The 16837-nt window shown below is 39.2% G+C and overlaps 1 long non-coding RNA gene across 1 annotated transcript in view; it reads right to left on the reverse strand.

The window, feature by feature from the left end:
* The window catches only part of LOC308193555, a 35282-nt gene that overhangs the window by 6602 nt on the left and 11843 nt on the right, over positions 1-16837 (reverse strand). Inside the window, exons 2-6 of the long non-coding RNA XR_013949737.1 lie at positions 8317-8484; positions 7347-7476; positions 4973-6122; positions 1518-1584; positions 439-542 (exon numbers count right to left, since the gene is read on the reverse strand). This is a non-coding gene — a long non-coding RNA (uncharacterized lncRNA). The remainder of the gene's footprint in view (positions 1-438; positions 543-1517; positions 1585-4972; positions 6123-7346; positions 7477-8316; positions 8485-16837) is intronic.

Here is a 16837-nt window from a genome sequence, read left to right on the forward strand (position 1 = left end):
TTAGTAGTACTGTTATCATTATTATTATTATTTTCCTTTCTTTTCTGTCCTAATAAGCTGTCTTTATCTCAACCCACAGGCTTCATTTTCCAGATTCTCTCCCCCATCCCAGAGAGGGAGGGGGTAGGGTGAGCGAACGGCTGTGTGGTGCTTGGCTGCCGGCCGGGTTAAACCACAACAACGGTCCTTTTTCGTACTCACACCTTACTCTCAAGCTTTTATACCCTCCAGGGATTCCTGTAGTTTCATTTAACTATATAAATAAAACCTTACCTACATGCAGATCTTCGTGGAACTCCCTTAATATCTCATTTTATCATCAAGTAGTGAGTGCATGCAGAGAAACATGAAGTCTACCTGAACTCACTACAGAGACTGGTTTAAATACAACCAAAAACAAATAAGACAATTAAGCAACACTGCAAGATCACAGTTTACCTGATCATCCAATGCAATTGATGTCCAAACGGTGCTTGTCTGACTTTGCAAAGTCCTTTGAATGGAAAAGGTCTTGGTGAATGAGTTAGATTATGTCTTGGCAACTAAGAGAGAAGGAATTTCTTCTTTACTACTAAGATTAAAACTGCATAACCCAAACCTCCAGCCCTCTTTGTGAGCAAACTAAGTAACAGACTTTGTTCCCCAAGGGCTTTCCACCAAACTGACTTGCCCTTGGTATGCTAGGGGCAAGGTTCCCTTGGTCTCCCCCCTTCCTAGAACCCCCGTGCAAGATGAAAGTGATGAGAGCAACCACAAAAGCAAACACTGAAGCAGTCAAAGTTCACAGCCCCTGCCACTCAAGCAGAGGACTACCATGGTCCATAAAATTAAGTCTGGCTTGACAGTTTTATTGGGTCAGGACTGTCACATTTTGCACTGCACTGGATTCAGCTGCAAGCCTGGCTAATCTCTCTGGGTTGGCTCTCACCTTGAGCAAGGACACCTCCAGGAAGTTTCAGCTCCAGTTCACACTCTCACCAAGGAAATCAGCTGAGCAACCATGCTGAATTATTTTGCCTCTAACAATTGCTTTCTGACTACAGTACTGCTACAGTTCTGCTTTTTCTGATTTGACCCTCCAACCTCAAATGTAGTTTTCTACTAGTATATAACCTTGTGCCTACTAACAACACAACAAAAAATTAGAGCTGGGTTGCTACTGTCATTAAACTGCCATTTAGCATCACCTAATCTGATGGTGCACTCTTTGCAACTACAATATAATGGCTTATCCATAGCAGCCAGAGGCTCTTCGTAACGCTTAATTCTTCATGTCAAGACTTAGGTAGCAATTCCTCTGTCTGCACTGCCCAACCTGGGCATTCACTGCAAACACATTTTTAACATCTTGTATCATAATGTGGGTTCTTAATTTCCTGTTTATTTTGATTTGTCAGATGAAGCCTAGACAGGCCAATCACAAGAAATTTGCAGTCTAAGAAAGTAGAAGCAATATAAGAATTCTGATGAAGCAAGCCTGCAAGTCAAAGTATTTCTTTGAGCCATATTACACTTACTTTGCATACATGAGCATGGTGACAGCATCAGTCTCTCAATGCACAGGTGGTCTCTCAAGCCAAGTAACTGTACAGCAATATTTACACCAGCAAAAAAAAATAAACAGCAGTAAGGCACTGAGTAATTGCAAGAAACCAAAAATGAAAGCACTGTGTTCTTCATTCCTGGATGTCTCCGGAAGTTATTTTCATTTGAAGCAAGACTAAATGACCTACTGGCTTACTGTTGGCCTTAAGATCTAAGACTGCATGTCCGTCTAAAGTCTTGCATAAGAGCAAATTCATACGGAGGTCTTTTCTTGTACGAAGTTGTTAAAAAAAAAAAAAAAAAAAAAAAAGGAAACCTCCTTAAGCTGCCCTTGTGCTCTGAAAAAGCAGTGCTATGCACTTTGATGCCTCCCAGTAACTTATTGGCACAGTCTGCAAAACAAAGTGAAAGCACAGAGCAGACGGGTTTCCTGCCTGCCGGCCCAGCACAATTTTGTGCTTTCTGTAATGCACAGCAGTAGCAATGCAAAGGTTAACAGGCCAAAGTGTGCACATGCAGGAAAAAAAAACACAGGATCTATTCTTTTTGCCAGGTGTCCTATCACAGCAGGGGGAACAGATGGCAAAATCAGCAAAATTTGGATGCACAAAACCACTGCTCTATCAGCAGCATGTTACCTATTTGCAAAGATGACCTTCCAGAAGAGTGCTTCCCGCTAAAATCACTACCTTAACATCACTTTACATTGAAAGTAAATGTCAGTAAAAGAATTTGAGGTAAGCAACAGGTCTGATACTTCTAGGTTTGTTCTTGAAAAGGCAAATTTACAAGTGAATCAGTCATTAGAAAGTCAATTTGCAGCTGTGACAAACAAGTGAAGAGCTATTCAAGTCACGGTATCACCAATAGTATTAATGATCTTGGTAATGAAAAGCTGACGACTTTTAACAAGTGTTATCTGACACACAAGATAAATACTATTAAATATGAAAAGTCTCTTTAATTACATGTGGAGTTTAGAGGCTTGTAAAAACCAGGCAAATTGGTATGCTGCTGTCTCCCTTACCTGTCACTTGGCAGAATAATGCCATAGCTCAATTACTGCGGGCACCGCTGGTGCGCAAGCTTCGTCTCCAAACAAAATGTGGAATTGCAGGTTCTCTTTCCGAATCTTTCCATCTTTCCATTAGGAAACGGTAGGTTTAAACCAATTACAAAAACAACGCTGAGTAGTTCTGCACAACTGGGTAGTAGAGGTGACACAGGCTCCCAGCTAGCAAAGTTCCCACATTTAAAAGGTTTTAACTGTGTATTTGTTTCTCTTATCCAAGAATCTTGCAGAGTTGTCTATGCCTTTTTTTTTTTTCTCTAAGACACTGATAGTCACAAAGGCATGCTGTATGTCTTTAAGGAGAGTTAAAAGGCACAGTCAGATAGTCGATTTCTGACCAGGTTTGTAATTTAGAATTCAGCAGGCTTTTGTTTCACTGCCTGTGATAAATACTCTGCTTTAAGGCTTTTAAATGCCAGCTCTGCTTTCTCCTAAAATGGTAAATGCCTGCTTAAGAAAAAAAGCCTGTCCAACCTTCACAATTCTTTACATATGTATTTTTATGCCAGCTTTTAAAGCAGCAAATAAAGGTTGAGACTTTTGATAGGAAATATGCTATCTCAATATTTCCAGTGATTTTCACAAGTTTTGGTGACTTAGGCTTAACCTACTCTTGTGAATAACAGTGACACTTCCGACTACTTTCACCCAATAGCAGAGGCACAGGAGAGAAATGTGGCTTTTCCAAAACTCCACCTCATGCTACGTATTCAATTCTATCCCATCAATGGATTTATGTAAGATGTCTCATCTTTGACCTTAAAAACCCTAACTCACATTCATACTAGTTTGGAGTATGGGGTGTAAGGCTTCTCTCAGGGGGAATCAGAAGAACCCTCCAACCAAAAAAGGATTAAAATCTAAGATGAATAATTTTCTATGCAGCATTTTCTTAAATAAATCAAAGTTCAGTTTTCATTAAATTTGACCTTTGGCCCATTTATGACTGAAAGACATATATAACAATGATTTCTCAAAAATATGACAAATACAAATTCTACTAATAAGAAATATTATTTCCTATTTGTTCTTTTAAAACTTGATTTTGTCTATACTTGGTTGAAAACAAGTTCTTAGAGATAGTTGGAAGTATGGGGAGAAGGGAGGGAATGGCATAGAGAACAAATTTGTGAAATACCTTCACTTCACTTAGCAGTTGTTTGAAAATAGAAATAAAATCAAATTCTCCTCTTTGACTTCTCAAATGGCACATTAGCCATATTTCCTGTCCTGTTCATTTTCACTTCTCTGCCCCAGGCGCTGGAATTATTTTGTGGGAATCATTTAGTAGTGCTTTGAATAGCAATTTGGTGCCTTACAGGTAAGGGTCTAAGCTGACAAGAACTACCCATGCAAACTTCAGTAGGAGCTGAGACTCTGTTGAACATCACAGGACCTGACGTATTATGTTTGGTGCTGCCACTTGCTGGAGTCACATCTGGTTGCCTTCAATAGGATTATGTGGTACAGTATGAAAGACTCTGCTCCTAATTGGCAAAAGTTACAGGACCTGCTTGTGCGAAATACAGTGGTTTTCCTTTGACATGCTCCTCTCAATCACTGCTGGGAGCTGTGGACCCTCAATTCTTCCAGGAATCGCTCCACACACAGTAGGATCCAGTCCATTTGAGTTTTTTACAGTTCCAAGTGTATTATCATCACCATAGAAACAGACATAACGTGCATTTGACTTAAGAAGGAAGCATGATTAATATTTTGTAGTTCCAATTTAAAATGTTATTAACCTTTCATAATCAGAACCAGATACTCTCACATTTTGAAATGATACAGTATTTTATTAAGTTTTGAAGCTGCCTCCATTAAAATCATTGGAGGTGTTAAAGACATACTTTCTACTTTTAATGGGAACAATGTAAACTCCTAACTACCTGAGCTAACCACAGCTATACGAGTTTACGAGTTATAGTGTACAATTCCCCATGAGAACATGAGTTTCACAACTTTCTAATGCTAAAGAGCCTTGTTGTATTTATTACCTTCTTCTTCCATAAGTATTTGAGAAGCCAAAGTGGGTGTTGAAAGAGGTTAGGAGTGCGTCAGAAAAAAAATAATAATAAAAAAAAAGACAGCACAAAAAGAAAACACAGTATGAAAAGGGCATACAGACTGTCAGATGATCAGAAGAAAACCAAAAGTTTAGCTTATTTGATTATGGAATTTTTATGGAATTTGTAATCCAAACCCTTGGCCACCTTTGTCCTGCCAAGCAGAACCAAACACTGTAATTCTTGGTACCTCCGGGATCAACCCCACTGGAGCAACTTGTTGAAGACACAGTATGCACCAGTGTGCCCAAACTGGCCAGCAGATCAGCGGAGCACAGTCGGCACTTACCTCGATCTCCATGCCTATGCTTTACCAAAGGCAAAACTGCCAACTCTAATGGTGCAGTATCAGAAGGAAGGTGTTCACAATGTCACCTGGGGATCTGGCCACCCTTGTTAGGTGTAATGCAACAGACGACACACACACTCCTGAAACAAAGTTATTTTCTCTCTCAGCAACTTGAACTGCAAAAAGAATGTATTAATGGTTCATCTGTAAAAGCTTCACACAGCAGTCAGGAACTTCCTTAGCTTTCTCTCTGCTTGTAGAACAATGTACAGTGTAAAATCTCCAAATGCAACAAAACCCTCTGAACAGAGGAATATCTAATGTTCATACAGTTTTATACAGATGCATCGTAATTTACACAGTTTGTTCTATTTTACTTTTTGTACAATCCTGTCTTAGAATTACACTGTAAAGTCACAAGTAGATTCATAACTATTAATAAATAACAAGAATATCTATAAGGTGCATTGCAAACAAAATGTGAAAAAAAAATATCTTAATACCTAAGAGTTATAAACTGCTGCAAGAATATTAAGACTTTACCTGGTAACAGCTTCACATTATGCCATCTGGGAAATAAGCCCAAATGACAGTAAATGATTCTTTTCTCATAGTCTAAAATAACTCGTTGCATTTTTTGTGAAAAAGCAGCTACTGAAAACAACCTTGCAAGCAACCATAGTATGCAAGCTTGCATATCAAGCAAGTTTAACATACACACAAACATATATATGAATTTATCTAACTCTATCTGTATGATATATGAAGTATTTTAACATATGTGACATTGTTCTTTGTATTCACTGTCACGAGAGGCAAAACCATTTTTATTGCACTATAGAAAGCAAAGCAATGAAAAGTAATAATACATGCTTATTTAAATGGAGTTCCATTCAGCCCAGAACCTCTTGGTGTACCTATATGAATATTATTCTTCATTGGAGTAACATTTAGCATTCTTCCATCTATTTACATGTCAGCATCAAAACTCAGTTATTACAATCATTGGAAAGCATCCCAGGGAAACCTAGGATGTCTCATCCTTGTTTTATAGGCAGCTGAGGAGCAGAGACAGAAGTGTGTCGAATAACAGCCCAAAGGGAACGGGACAAACCAGTGCTGGAGGCAGAAACCAAATTCAGGCATAGACCTAACTGGGGTAGAAAATAAAGCATAAAATCTCAATTAATTAAAACAGCATAATTGTGGTAGTCACATATCAAGAAAGTTCTCCCCAGTGTAGGCATGAAGCAGGGGGGAGATGATTTTTTTTTTTTATTGCTGCAGTTTCTTTGTTTCTTTGTTTGTTTGTTATCTAGCAGAGGGCTGTACTCCAGAGTGGCCAAGTGGTTCTGTACTCAGGTGTCAGAAGAACGGGTCTTGGCCCCATGCTAAAGCAGATTCTTAGGGCTTTCTGTATGCAGTGTGAATGTCTCAGATACTCAGCTACTACTCACTGCTACTGCCTTCACTCCAAATGAATAAATAAACAAAATTAACACTGAAAAGCTCCTGTTTTCCTCTCCATATAAACAAGGAAATAAAAAAGAAATCACAAAATATTTCATGGGAGGGAAAAGATCCAGGGAACTATGTTCAGAGGAAGTGTGAATTCCCAAACAGGTATTTCTCCTGACAAACCATACTACTTCTACATACTGTTGGTGCTATATCTTTCCATCAGAGAAACATGGAAGTAATAGAACTGGGAGATGCAGCCAAGTGCAGCCACCTGCAGATAGTAGGAAACCGCAAAATATTTCCTGGAGCAGCAGATGCCTGTGTTTATTAGCTTGCTGCAGAGATTGAGGAAAAACAGGAGATGGAACGCTCAAGGAGGGAAAAAAAAATGAGGAAAGATTTTGTGCTTCACTTATTGAAGGATGGAGGGATTAAATTAAGGGATGGTTAAATAAAAATGAAAGTCTGGGTTCATATGTCTTCTAGAAGGTATAAAATGTGCAGAATAAGCAGAAATGTATGGATTTTTTTTTCCTTGATTCAGGTTCACATTAATATTTCTGGTCTCAGAAATCTTATCTCTTTTTGAAAATGAGGTGCTCCTGACAGAAGGAGTTTCACGTTTTAGAAGTGTTTAGCCTAAGGGTCTGAGCTAAAGTGAATATGAATCAATAATGCCAAGTGAAACAAAGTAAATAATGAAATTAATGGAAAAACTCGTATTGAGTCTAACTCCCAGCAGACTACAGATCAGGCCATAAGGTAACAGGAACATATCCAGTAGGAAGGAAATCCTGAGAGAAAGTGTATTTAGGAAAAAAATGTTTCTACATTTCTTGGCATGACTAAGATCTATGAAAGTAATTCAGCAATTTATAACCACAATACCCCTCACGATGTTGTAATGACCTACCTCACCAAGGGCCCAGACAGTGCCAAGGCTGGTAGGAATGTGCTACATTTGGACAATAGAGCAAATTGTTACTGGAAGAGAAGTTATATGCCTTGATTTCTGTGCATACTGGCAAATAAACCTGTATTTCCTGTCAAAGAAGATTTTTAAATTTAGTTTTCAAGGTAAAAGGAAAAGAAAACATATTCAGCATGACAAATACATTAGGAGGAATGGATAGATAGCACTGCAAATACTAAGAGGTCAGACCAAACAGGTTGATTTCTTCTCAGAGTTTTCCTTAGATCAATGCCTAAAAGAGCTGAACAATTTGTAATGGCCAATTAAAAAGCAAGACAGTCATTTGAGAGAAGGTGGGCTATATGTGTCAACAGGAAAGGAAAGAAAGTGTACTGAAGGTGTAAAATTATTTCTGTCATTTAAAAAATACATCCAATTACCTCCTTCTTCCTCCACCATTCACCTTTTTCTGCTTTCCAGATCAGTGGAATTAAAGGAGCTTAGTGGGTCCCTTCGACTCCATCATTTTCTGTTTGGCCTCCGCTTTCAGAGGATCCAGAACTGCCAGGAATTTTTCTGGCCAAGAGTTATGAGCTAGGGGCTGCTTACCCTCCAGGTTTCTTAGACAAAGCAGTAAAGCACTACTAGGTCAGAGGAAAATCTGGAGCAGAACCGAGAAACAAACCCACATCCCCCCAGCCAGCATTCAGCACCATAACACAGAGACCCCACTTTTCTCACTACCTTGCTATTATCACAAAAACATAACAGGAACTAAATTTGGACAATCAATCAGTTACGCAAGCCAGGCAATCTGTCCTAGGAAAGGTATGTCCTAGGAAAGGTATGTTTTAATCACCATTTTTCCTCAGTCTCCAGGCCTGATGGCGGTGGTATTGTGAATCAAGAGCTCAGACCTGGAAGAATAAAATGCAGAAAAATATACAAGTTCTTCAGTGCTATGACGTACCTGCATTTCATGGAGGGTAAAAAGTGCAATAATTGCCCTCTGCATCACTGGAAAGGTTAAGGCTTATTAGGAATGCTAAGGATGATTTCTGATTTCTAAGTGCTTGTTTTTTCCCGGTTCCTGGTATCCTGTTAAGGACCGGACAAACACTGCTGGCTGGTCACTCTTCTGAAATTATAAAGAAAAAGTGAATTCTCTCAGAATTAATCAGACACTACACACAGTACTACAATTATTCTATTGAACAAAGCTCTGGCTACAGCAAAATTTTACATGATGCAGTCAAAACTATTTTCGGTTTTCGCAAACGAGATCTAGACACTCTCTTAGCATCAATTCTGCTGTATGGTTATGTGGAAATAGTTTTCTTCAAAACACCTAAGATCTCTGTGTTCATTTAATTTTATCCCTTCTGAAGAAGGATATTAATTCTTTGGCAAAGATCCAAAATTTGTTGTTGGTTATGAAGAATGCCCAGTGGCTGGACGAGTTCAAAGGATCCCTGTCTTTTTAATTCAGGACTGAAGAGCGTTATATCTTCTTTTGAATACTGGGCTGTAAAACTATCTGACTGTACAGTTGTTCTAGATTTCTCATTATTTTAGGCTTCATATTATGTGTTTGTTATTTTAAATTACAGTGCTGTAATTCACACGCACTGGCATGAGAGGCAGAAACTGAAAAATCTTAATGCCTACTGCAGGTTGGTGTGCTCAAGGGAGACCAGAAAGAATAAACAAGTTGGCATTAATTCCTTGGTCAGGGATTTTTTACAGCAGGTTGGTTTAAACTTGTGTTTGCTGATGATAGATACATTAAATCACTGTGACTGGAAGCCTTGACTCAGCACCTCCCAATTTTAGGGCTCTGCTGGCCAATCTACCATGGCGCACAGAGTACTTGTGTCGGGCTGCACCTCACCTAACAACGAAAAAGCTGCTACCAGCACTCTCCCACCAGTGGGCACCAGCATAAGGACTTTGTGAATTGCGCCCCCAGAATTGTCCAGAATGACTAAAAATACAGAACTGGAACATACACAAAAAAGTGGACTTCCTGCAATGTTTCTGTTAATATTTCTTTAATAAAGTTGCACTATACTCATGAACTAGTACGAAATGTCTTATAAAAGGAAAGGAAACATTAAAAGATAAAAAAAACTCCCTGTTGGAAATCCCAGAGATCCACACCTGGTATAGGAATTTCCTCTGAGATTCCCAACCCAGATGAAGGTCCACGGCCTTTTTCTTTCTCACCTGCATCTTACTGAGCCCCACCAAAATGTCTGTCTATAACCTTGCCACATGTTGCTAAGAATTTTCCATACATTTAGAGAATGAAGATATCCTGCAGCAGATACCTAGTGGCCTGCTCCAACGTTCTCCTTCCTAAAAATAGTGCTGCACGTCACAGAATAATCACAGAATGGCTGAGGTTGGAGGGAACCTCTGGAGGTCATCTGCTCCAACCCCCCTGCTCAAGCAGAGACACCTAAAGCAGGTTGTCCAGAAAGTTTTTGAGGATCTCCAAGGTGGGAAACTCCACTATCTCTCTGGGCAACCTATTCCAGTGCTTCATCACCTGCGCAGTAAGGAAGTGCTTCTTGATGCTCAGACAGAATCTGTGTTCCTGTTTGTGCCCACTGTCTCTTGTTCTGTCTTCTTTGCACCCTCCCTTCAGGTATTTATGCATATTGATAAGATCCCCCCTGAGTCCACACGGTATCTAGGCAAATGGCTATTACATTATAACAGGTGCAGCCTAAATTGTTCCATATGTATTTTCTTATGTGGTCAAGCCCATAATTCAAGAAAGTTTATACAGTCTCCCTAAATAATTGTCTCTCTAAATAACTTAAAAATTACATTTCTGACAAGTGGCTTATTTAGAGTTAGCATAAACTTTTTCCTGACAGAATAAACTGAGTGTGACAGAGATATGGAAACTTGCTCAATTAAGCCATAGAATCCCAGCTTTATTTAAACAATGCTGTCTGCAACAAGTTTTCAGTGTTTAAAAGCTGGAGAGATTGGTGAGGGGTTCAGTAAACTCCTTGTTGCTTCTGTTACTTGACCCTCGAGGGAGAAATCTGAAAAAAAAAATAACACATTTATGCAACACACCACTACACTCATTCAACAGTACGCTCTGCTTTAAAAATGGTATGGAAGAACTCAGCTGTAAATTGAGTGTCAGTGCTCTCCTGCGTTGACCACAGCAACATATTTGTCTTAGTGCTCTGACAGTCGAGCAAGCAGGCATGCATGAATGATGCTTACGGATGGCACTTGTGTATGTACTGTTTCCCGAAACTTGTTCAAGGACATGTCACCCTTGGAACAAACAATTCTTAATTCTGTCAAGTTTGGTGTCTCCATGGGTTATCTGCCAAGTAATTGTCAGTTCTCTAACCTAAAAATGTCTGGGGACAACTTCAAAGATCAATGGGAACACAGCGATATTTTGGCTTTCTCCTCTCTGCATGTTTATCTCCCTTCGGCTGCAGGTTTTTCCCACATCCCATCCCGCTTTCATACATCTATGTCTGTGCCAAACGGTGATCCAGCCATAACTTGAGGCAGTACAAGGCAGACCTGAGCTACTTTATGCTGAGCACTGCAAGCCAAGGTGACCATGGTCAGGAATATGCACACAGACCCCAGGTGTCAGGAACATGTGTGCAAGCAGACATCCTGCATCCTGTTTTCAATCCAGAAAGGGACAACAGTCATCTGAGAGGGACCTGTAGTCCTGAATCACCAACACTTCTCCTTGGACTGACTCAGAATACAGCGGGGTATAGGTGATCCACATGGGGGAACAAAGGGACAATGAAACATATCAGCAGGCCATAGTATTATTATGGAAGATTTGGAATTACCCTCTAATTTTAGCTGTGACTTCCTCAGTGGTCAGATGGTACGCTGTCATTTCACTTCAAGTTGGCTGCTTCCCTCACCTCACTACTGTTTTGCGGATGCAGAGAGAGGCAAAAGCACCGTGCCACAATTGTAGGCTTCCAGTGTTCAGAGTGCCATTTTAGTTATGGTAGAGGAGCAAAAATCACAAGCTTTATGCTTGTCGTAAAAAATAATATACTATTAAACATTATTAAATGCACTGCCACCCAAATATCATTTCATCTAAGTCTCCTTCTCCCAGGGAGAAACTAAGATTAGTTTGAGCCATTACTGGAAAGTGATAAAATAGCATGTGTTTTGCTCAGTTAAAATTATAGGTGATCTCTGAAGTTTCTTGCTAAGACTAGTCTCCCTGTACTATCCACTTAATTTGTCACTTTTACCCTGTCACTAACCCAGCTATGGGCTAAAGACACAGAAAAATTCCCTTTACACAGACAGGAGAGAGCTTCTCTTCTCAGCCCGGGTCCTGCTGGGGTGAGAGCAGAGGGGGAACGCCATCCTGGCAGAGAACATCGGGCTTTCCACAGCCAGCTTCTGCACCAGCCTTTCGAGGAGGAGGCCACAAAGGCAGGAGCAGAGGGCATAGTGCTGTGCCAGCCTCTGTCTGGGTACTATGAGTACTCGGGTGAAGGGGAACCTCCTCCTGTCACACCTTCCCCTTTCTTCCACCAGCGTGCAAGCACACAGGCTAACCACAGGGTAGTTAAGCTGTAGCACACAGACAAAAGCATTCACTTCATGTGCTGCTGCTGACTTGTGGGCTGACAGCAAAAAAGGCATGGCTTTCTGCCTTGTTTTCTGATCTGTGGCTATAAGAAAAAAAAAATCCTAACTTAATTTAGGAAAGGGGATTCTGTTCTTCCCACTGCTGCTGCTGGAAATAAAGCATTTATTGGAAAGTAGATTTATAGTATATAGATAAAAGCAAATATTTTGTTTGTTTTGTATTTTTTTTCTTTTTCAATGCAAGAAAACGTGTCTCTTCCACCTGGAAAAAAATAAAATAAAATAAAATAAAATAAAATAAAATAAAATAAAATAAAATAAAATAAAATAAAATAAAATAAAATAAAAATTAAAAAATAAATCACTTGGTAGTCTCAATTATGAAGATCTTCTTATATCCAGACCTTGAGACTCAGGAATAAGGAACACAGCTGTGCTCTTATGGAACATGCCCATACTGGATGTGAGCACTTGCAAGACTCTCCAGCTCATGCCCCATCATGCATTAGTGTCAATGTAATCAATGTAACAAGAAGGAAATGTGCTCTAAATGAAAATCTCTCTTAAATTGTACCGAAGTTTCAGTTAAAATGTAGATAAAAAATCCAGAGAGCATTGTAAAATCTGACTCATGTTTGATTAATTAATGTTATATATTCCAATTTGTCTCCTTCAAAAAAAAAAAAAAAAAGGTTAGAAAGTCATTCCACCATCTCCCATTGTTCTCTAGGATTTTTTACAGCAAATTGGAAAGATTGAGAAATTAATCTGGCAGCAGATTTTACTTACATAAAAAAATAAAAAATACATCTATATATATCCATTGTTGGGACTGGAACTGTGTTCTGAGATAAAAGATGTTGACTAATAAAAAGATGAAATCCCATGAGATATTCAGAGAATCACTTTGGCTTATTCCTCTTCTAGAAATATACCCAAGCAGGCCTATACTTCACGTGTATGAAATGCAGAAGACAATTCCATGCTACTGCTTCTTGATCAGCAAGTGCCATCTCATTCTACTCTCCTCATGCCATTTTGTTTCCCTGGTGTTTTGCTCCTTTGAAGTATCTCTTTTTTAGCCATCTGGCCAAGTATCTTTTTTTCCAATTAAGGAACCTGTGTGAAAAAAATAAGTGCCCACTGATTTTAAACTGTGCTAATGAGGCATCCATCACTTTATTTTCTGGCTATTCTATATATGCTGACACAAAGTCGGTTGTTATAGAGTATGGGTGTAAGTTATTCATGAAGACAGTCTCATGTGCCCTAAACAATGCTCTACTCTTAATTACATTGTCACACAACAGCTGAACAACTCTCAGGAGCCCACTCCAATTTTTTTAAAAAATGACTTGACTCAGACAGGAGTTCTGTTTTCTACAAGGTTGTATTTAAAACTATATCTCTCTATATACTGACAGATACGTAGTCAAAGACAGATAATAGCTCTGCTAGTGGTGCTGCCTCTTGGTAGATGTGGCATCAAAGATGCAGGTGCCTGTGTACTCCTCCCTGAAAAGCAGAAACACACGAACACAATATTGTAGAAAAAATAAAAAAGGACAAAAAAAAAAACTTACACCTTCTTCATTCCTATGCTTAACCCCAAATACTTTAATGACAAATCCTATTCACTTGGACCATACAATCCCCAGTGCTATAAAAGGCGTTCAGATCTCCTGCTTCTGTCCATGACAGTTTTTCTCCCAGATCTTAATTTGGTTATGTAACTGACTACCTTAAAGATACCATGGTATGTCCTGGCTCTACCTACATAGTATGGCAGGATTCTTTGCTATGTGCTCCAGTCCCGTTTCCCTAACAATGCTGATGTTTGAGCTGCAGTTTGCTTGGAAACTACAGTACAGCCAAGAGGGGTGCAGCGTGTGTCTCTCGTCCCTGCAGCATGCGCCTGAACCAGTGAGCTGGGAAGAGCTCCTGGGTGGCACAGGGCTTGCTCTTTCCCCTTGTTTCACAGTTATTTAGGATAGCAAGGAAAAATAAACAACAATTCCTTAGGCAAAGGAGTTTTTTAACCTGTATGAGACTGCAGTATTGTCAGACTACATTTAACCTGACAGAGAAATATTTGCTCCCTCTAATCGTAGATGTCTTAACAGTAGAAGATCTAACTTAAACTGCTTTCTTTAGCTGTGACCTAAGTCTTAGTAGAATACTTGGATAACAAAAAGCTTCCTTAGGATTCATTCAGGGTGGTAATGTAATGAACCACAAATTAAACTGAAGACCGAGCTGTTGGACTCTTAAACTAAAACACTCGTGGAAAGCCTTTCCAAAACTGTCTATTTTCTTCCCACAAACCTATAATGGAAGAGAAAAACTGTTTGACCAATTAGTCACAAGTCTAGAAACTGATGCTGATACTGTCCTTAGGTTTTGTTCCTGGTGCATTACCCCAGCTTCTGAACCAGCACTGCGAAGCTGCTTTCTGGTAAGTACCTTCCAGGATGAAATGAAGAGCTACTTTTCATTAATACAATGACAAGGAACTTCACAAAAGGCCCAATGTTTATTTCTAAAGATTTTCTGAATTTAAGTCTTGTTTTTAAATTGTGATTTTAAACACTTTGTTTCACAAGCATTGCATGCATAATAATAATAAAAATCAACTAAATATTACTCTGTAAAATAAAGATACTTTTAAGGTGTGTAATTGTGCTGAACTTTGTGAATTAAATGTTTACATGGGATTACATTCAGTCCTCAGAGATTTAGCTCTCAGGTTCTTTCAGTCACTGTAGATACATAGAAGAAAGAATTGCATAGCTCTAGTAATCAACTTTTAACCTTCAAACAGCATTCTCTAATAACTTAGGCCTTAACTTAATTTGGATGCCTAAGCTTCCTGGTTATAGTACAGATGGGGTTATTTGCTCTTAATTCCAGTTTTCTACTCAAAACTGCTTAGTTGTTCCCTGGTTTCCAGTGAAACAGTGTCAGATATTTTATCAATTAGCAGTTTCTTATGGTTTATTTGAATATCCCATGCATTATAAAAATAACTTCTTCCACTGAAATACTATGCTTTGTGATTCATATAAAGCCATTATAATTACAAATAAGCAAAGATGTATTTTGCTAATATATACTTTACCTTTCCATATTCAATGCAAATACACCATATAGCACTTCTCAAAGGAAAAAGGCTTCCCCTACCTCAGCAAAGCCTTTAGGAACACACTCAACGCTGTGCTTAACAAGAAGAGCATGACTGAAAGTTTTGATGAATCAGGGCCAAGAAGACAAGTGCTCATCACCGTGAAGTGATGAATAAGCATTCTAAATGTACTCTGCCATAAATGTTAGCTTTCAAATCACAAAAGATGTGAAATTCACCTTTGTAAAATGAAAGGAGAAAATATCTAAGTCCAGGTACTAAATAATACATCCATCAGGGTTCAAATGACTCTGTTAATTAGTAACAGAGCCTGAAATTTTAATCTCTAGGTCACCCATTCAAAAACAGCTAAATTCAGTAATAAAAGGTTATTGCTGTTTAATGACAGCTTCCTGAACAAGCAAAAAGAGTGTGTTTAAAGGTAGCCTTACAGAAAGCCCAAGGACAGAGGGAGTCCTTTGATTGCAATTCCAGAAATTTGAAAGAAAAGACACTTGTGTTAACATCAGTCAAAACACATCAATATTTTCCCCCACACTAATGGGAAAACTATAACAATATCACAATTGACTAAGTTGGAAAGTTTTTCTCTTTGATCGTGTTAAATTGTCTCAGTTCTTTGCAACGATCCACATGGAGGGAGCTTCCCCGCATACAATGCTTCTGTGACTGAGTCACTGCACAGGAGTGCCTTTCATGCAGATGGCTTTTACAAGAGGGAAATTATTTTGCCAGGGTAATATAACAAGCAGTGGCTTGAGGGGAAAGGAAAAATCAAAGGTAGCAGGGGGTTGACTCTATTCTTTTCTACATCAGTTAAAAAAAAAAAAAAACAAACACATAACTGCAGGCGTCCAGTACCTAGTGTAAATGTTTCAGAGCACATGAGCACTACCAGATCAGATGATGGATTTTCTATTACCTTATCACAGAGTAAAAAGTCCTTGCAAAGGTGAAAATCAAAGGATGGTCAGGACTATTGGATTCATCCCCAGTAAGGGACAGGTGTATATTCTTGGGGGGAAAAATAGGTCACCCATTAGCATTACAGTCAAAAACACTGGTAAAGAACTGTGCATCTCATCAGAGCTTTTGAAACGGCTCTGTGACGGGAACCTGTCAGAGAGCAATTCAGCTACTTTTCATTAATGCAGTGACTGGAAACTGCATACAAGACCAAATGCTTTACTCGGTGCTTGTGAGAGGACTGTGAGAGAAGGAAGCCTGTTTTCACTAATAGTTCACGCTTTATGAACAAGGATGCAGAGCTACTAGAACAGTCACTGCTGTCAGGCAAGAATGGTCTTTCCCTTGGTATTATATATCAGCTCATTCACTTGCCTGTTTCCCCATCGTATTCAGAAAATAAAATCTCCAGTGCTTTCTTACACCTCTGGAAGAAGCCACTGGTGCTTGTCTGCTGCTGCTGTGTGATCATCGCGGGCAGTACTCTGCAAGCTCGGGGGTATCGGCCACTTCAGGCTCGAGAGAGGCTGATACATGTCTGCTGCAGACGGAGAGAGATCATCTCTTCCAGAAGTGATTCAGAACAAAAGCCCAAGACAGCTGTTCTTTATCACATCTGAAGGAGCTTATCTTTCTCCAGTGTCTACAAAGGAGTCCATAGAAATGGCCCCTACTAGACTAATGTTAGGCTTGCAGGATATTCCCCTTCTTCCCCCAGAGTGCATCTTTTTCCATTCCTTTATTTTTTTTTTTTTTTTTTTTT

Source organism: Anser brachyrhynchus (assembly GCF_964034855.1).
Source record: "Anser brachyrhynchus genome assembly, chromosome: 3".
Taxonomy (NCBI): Eukaryota; Metazoa; Chordata; class Aves; order Anseriformes; family Anatidae; genus Anser; species Anser brachyrhynchus.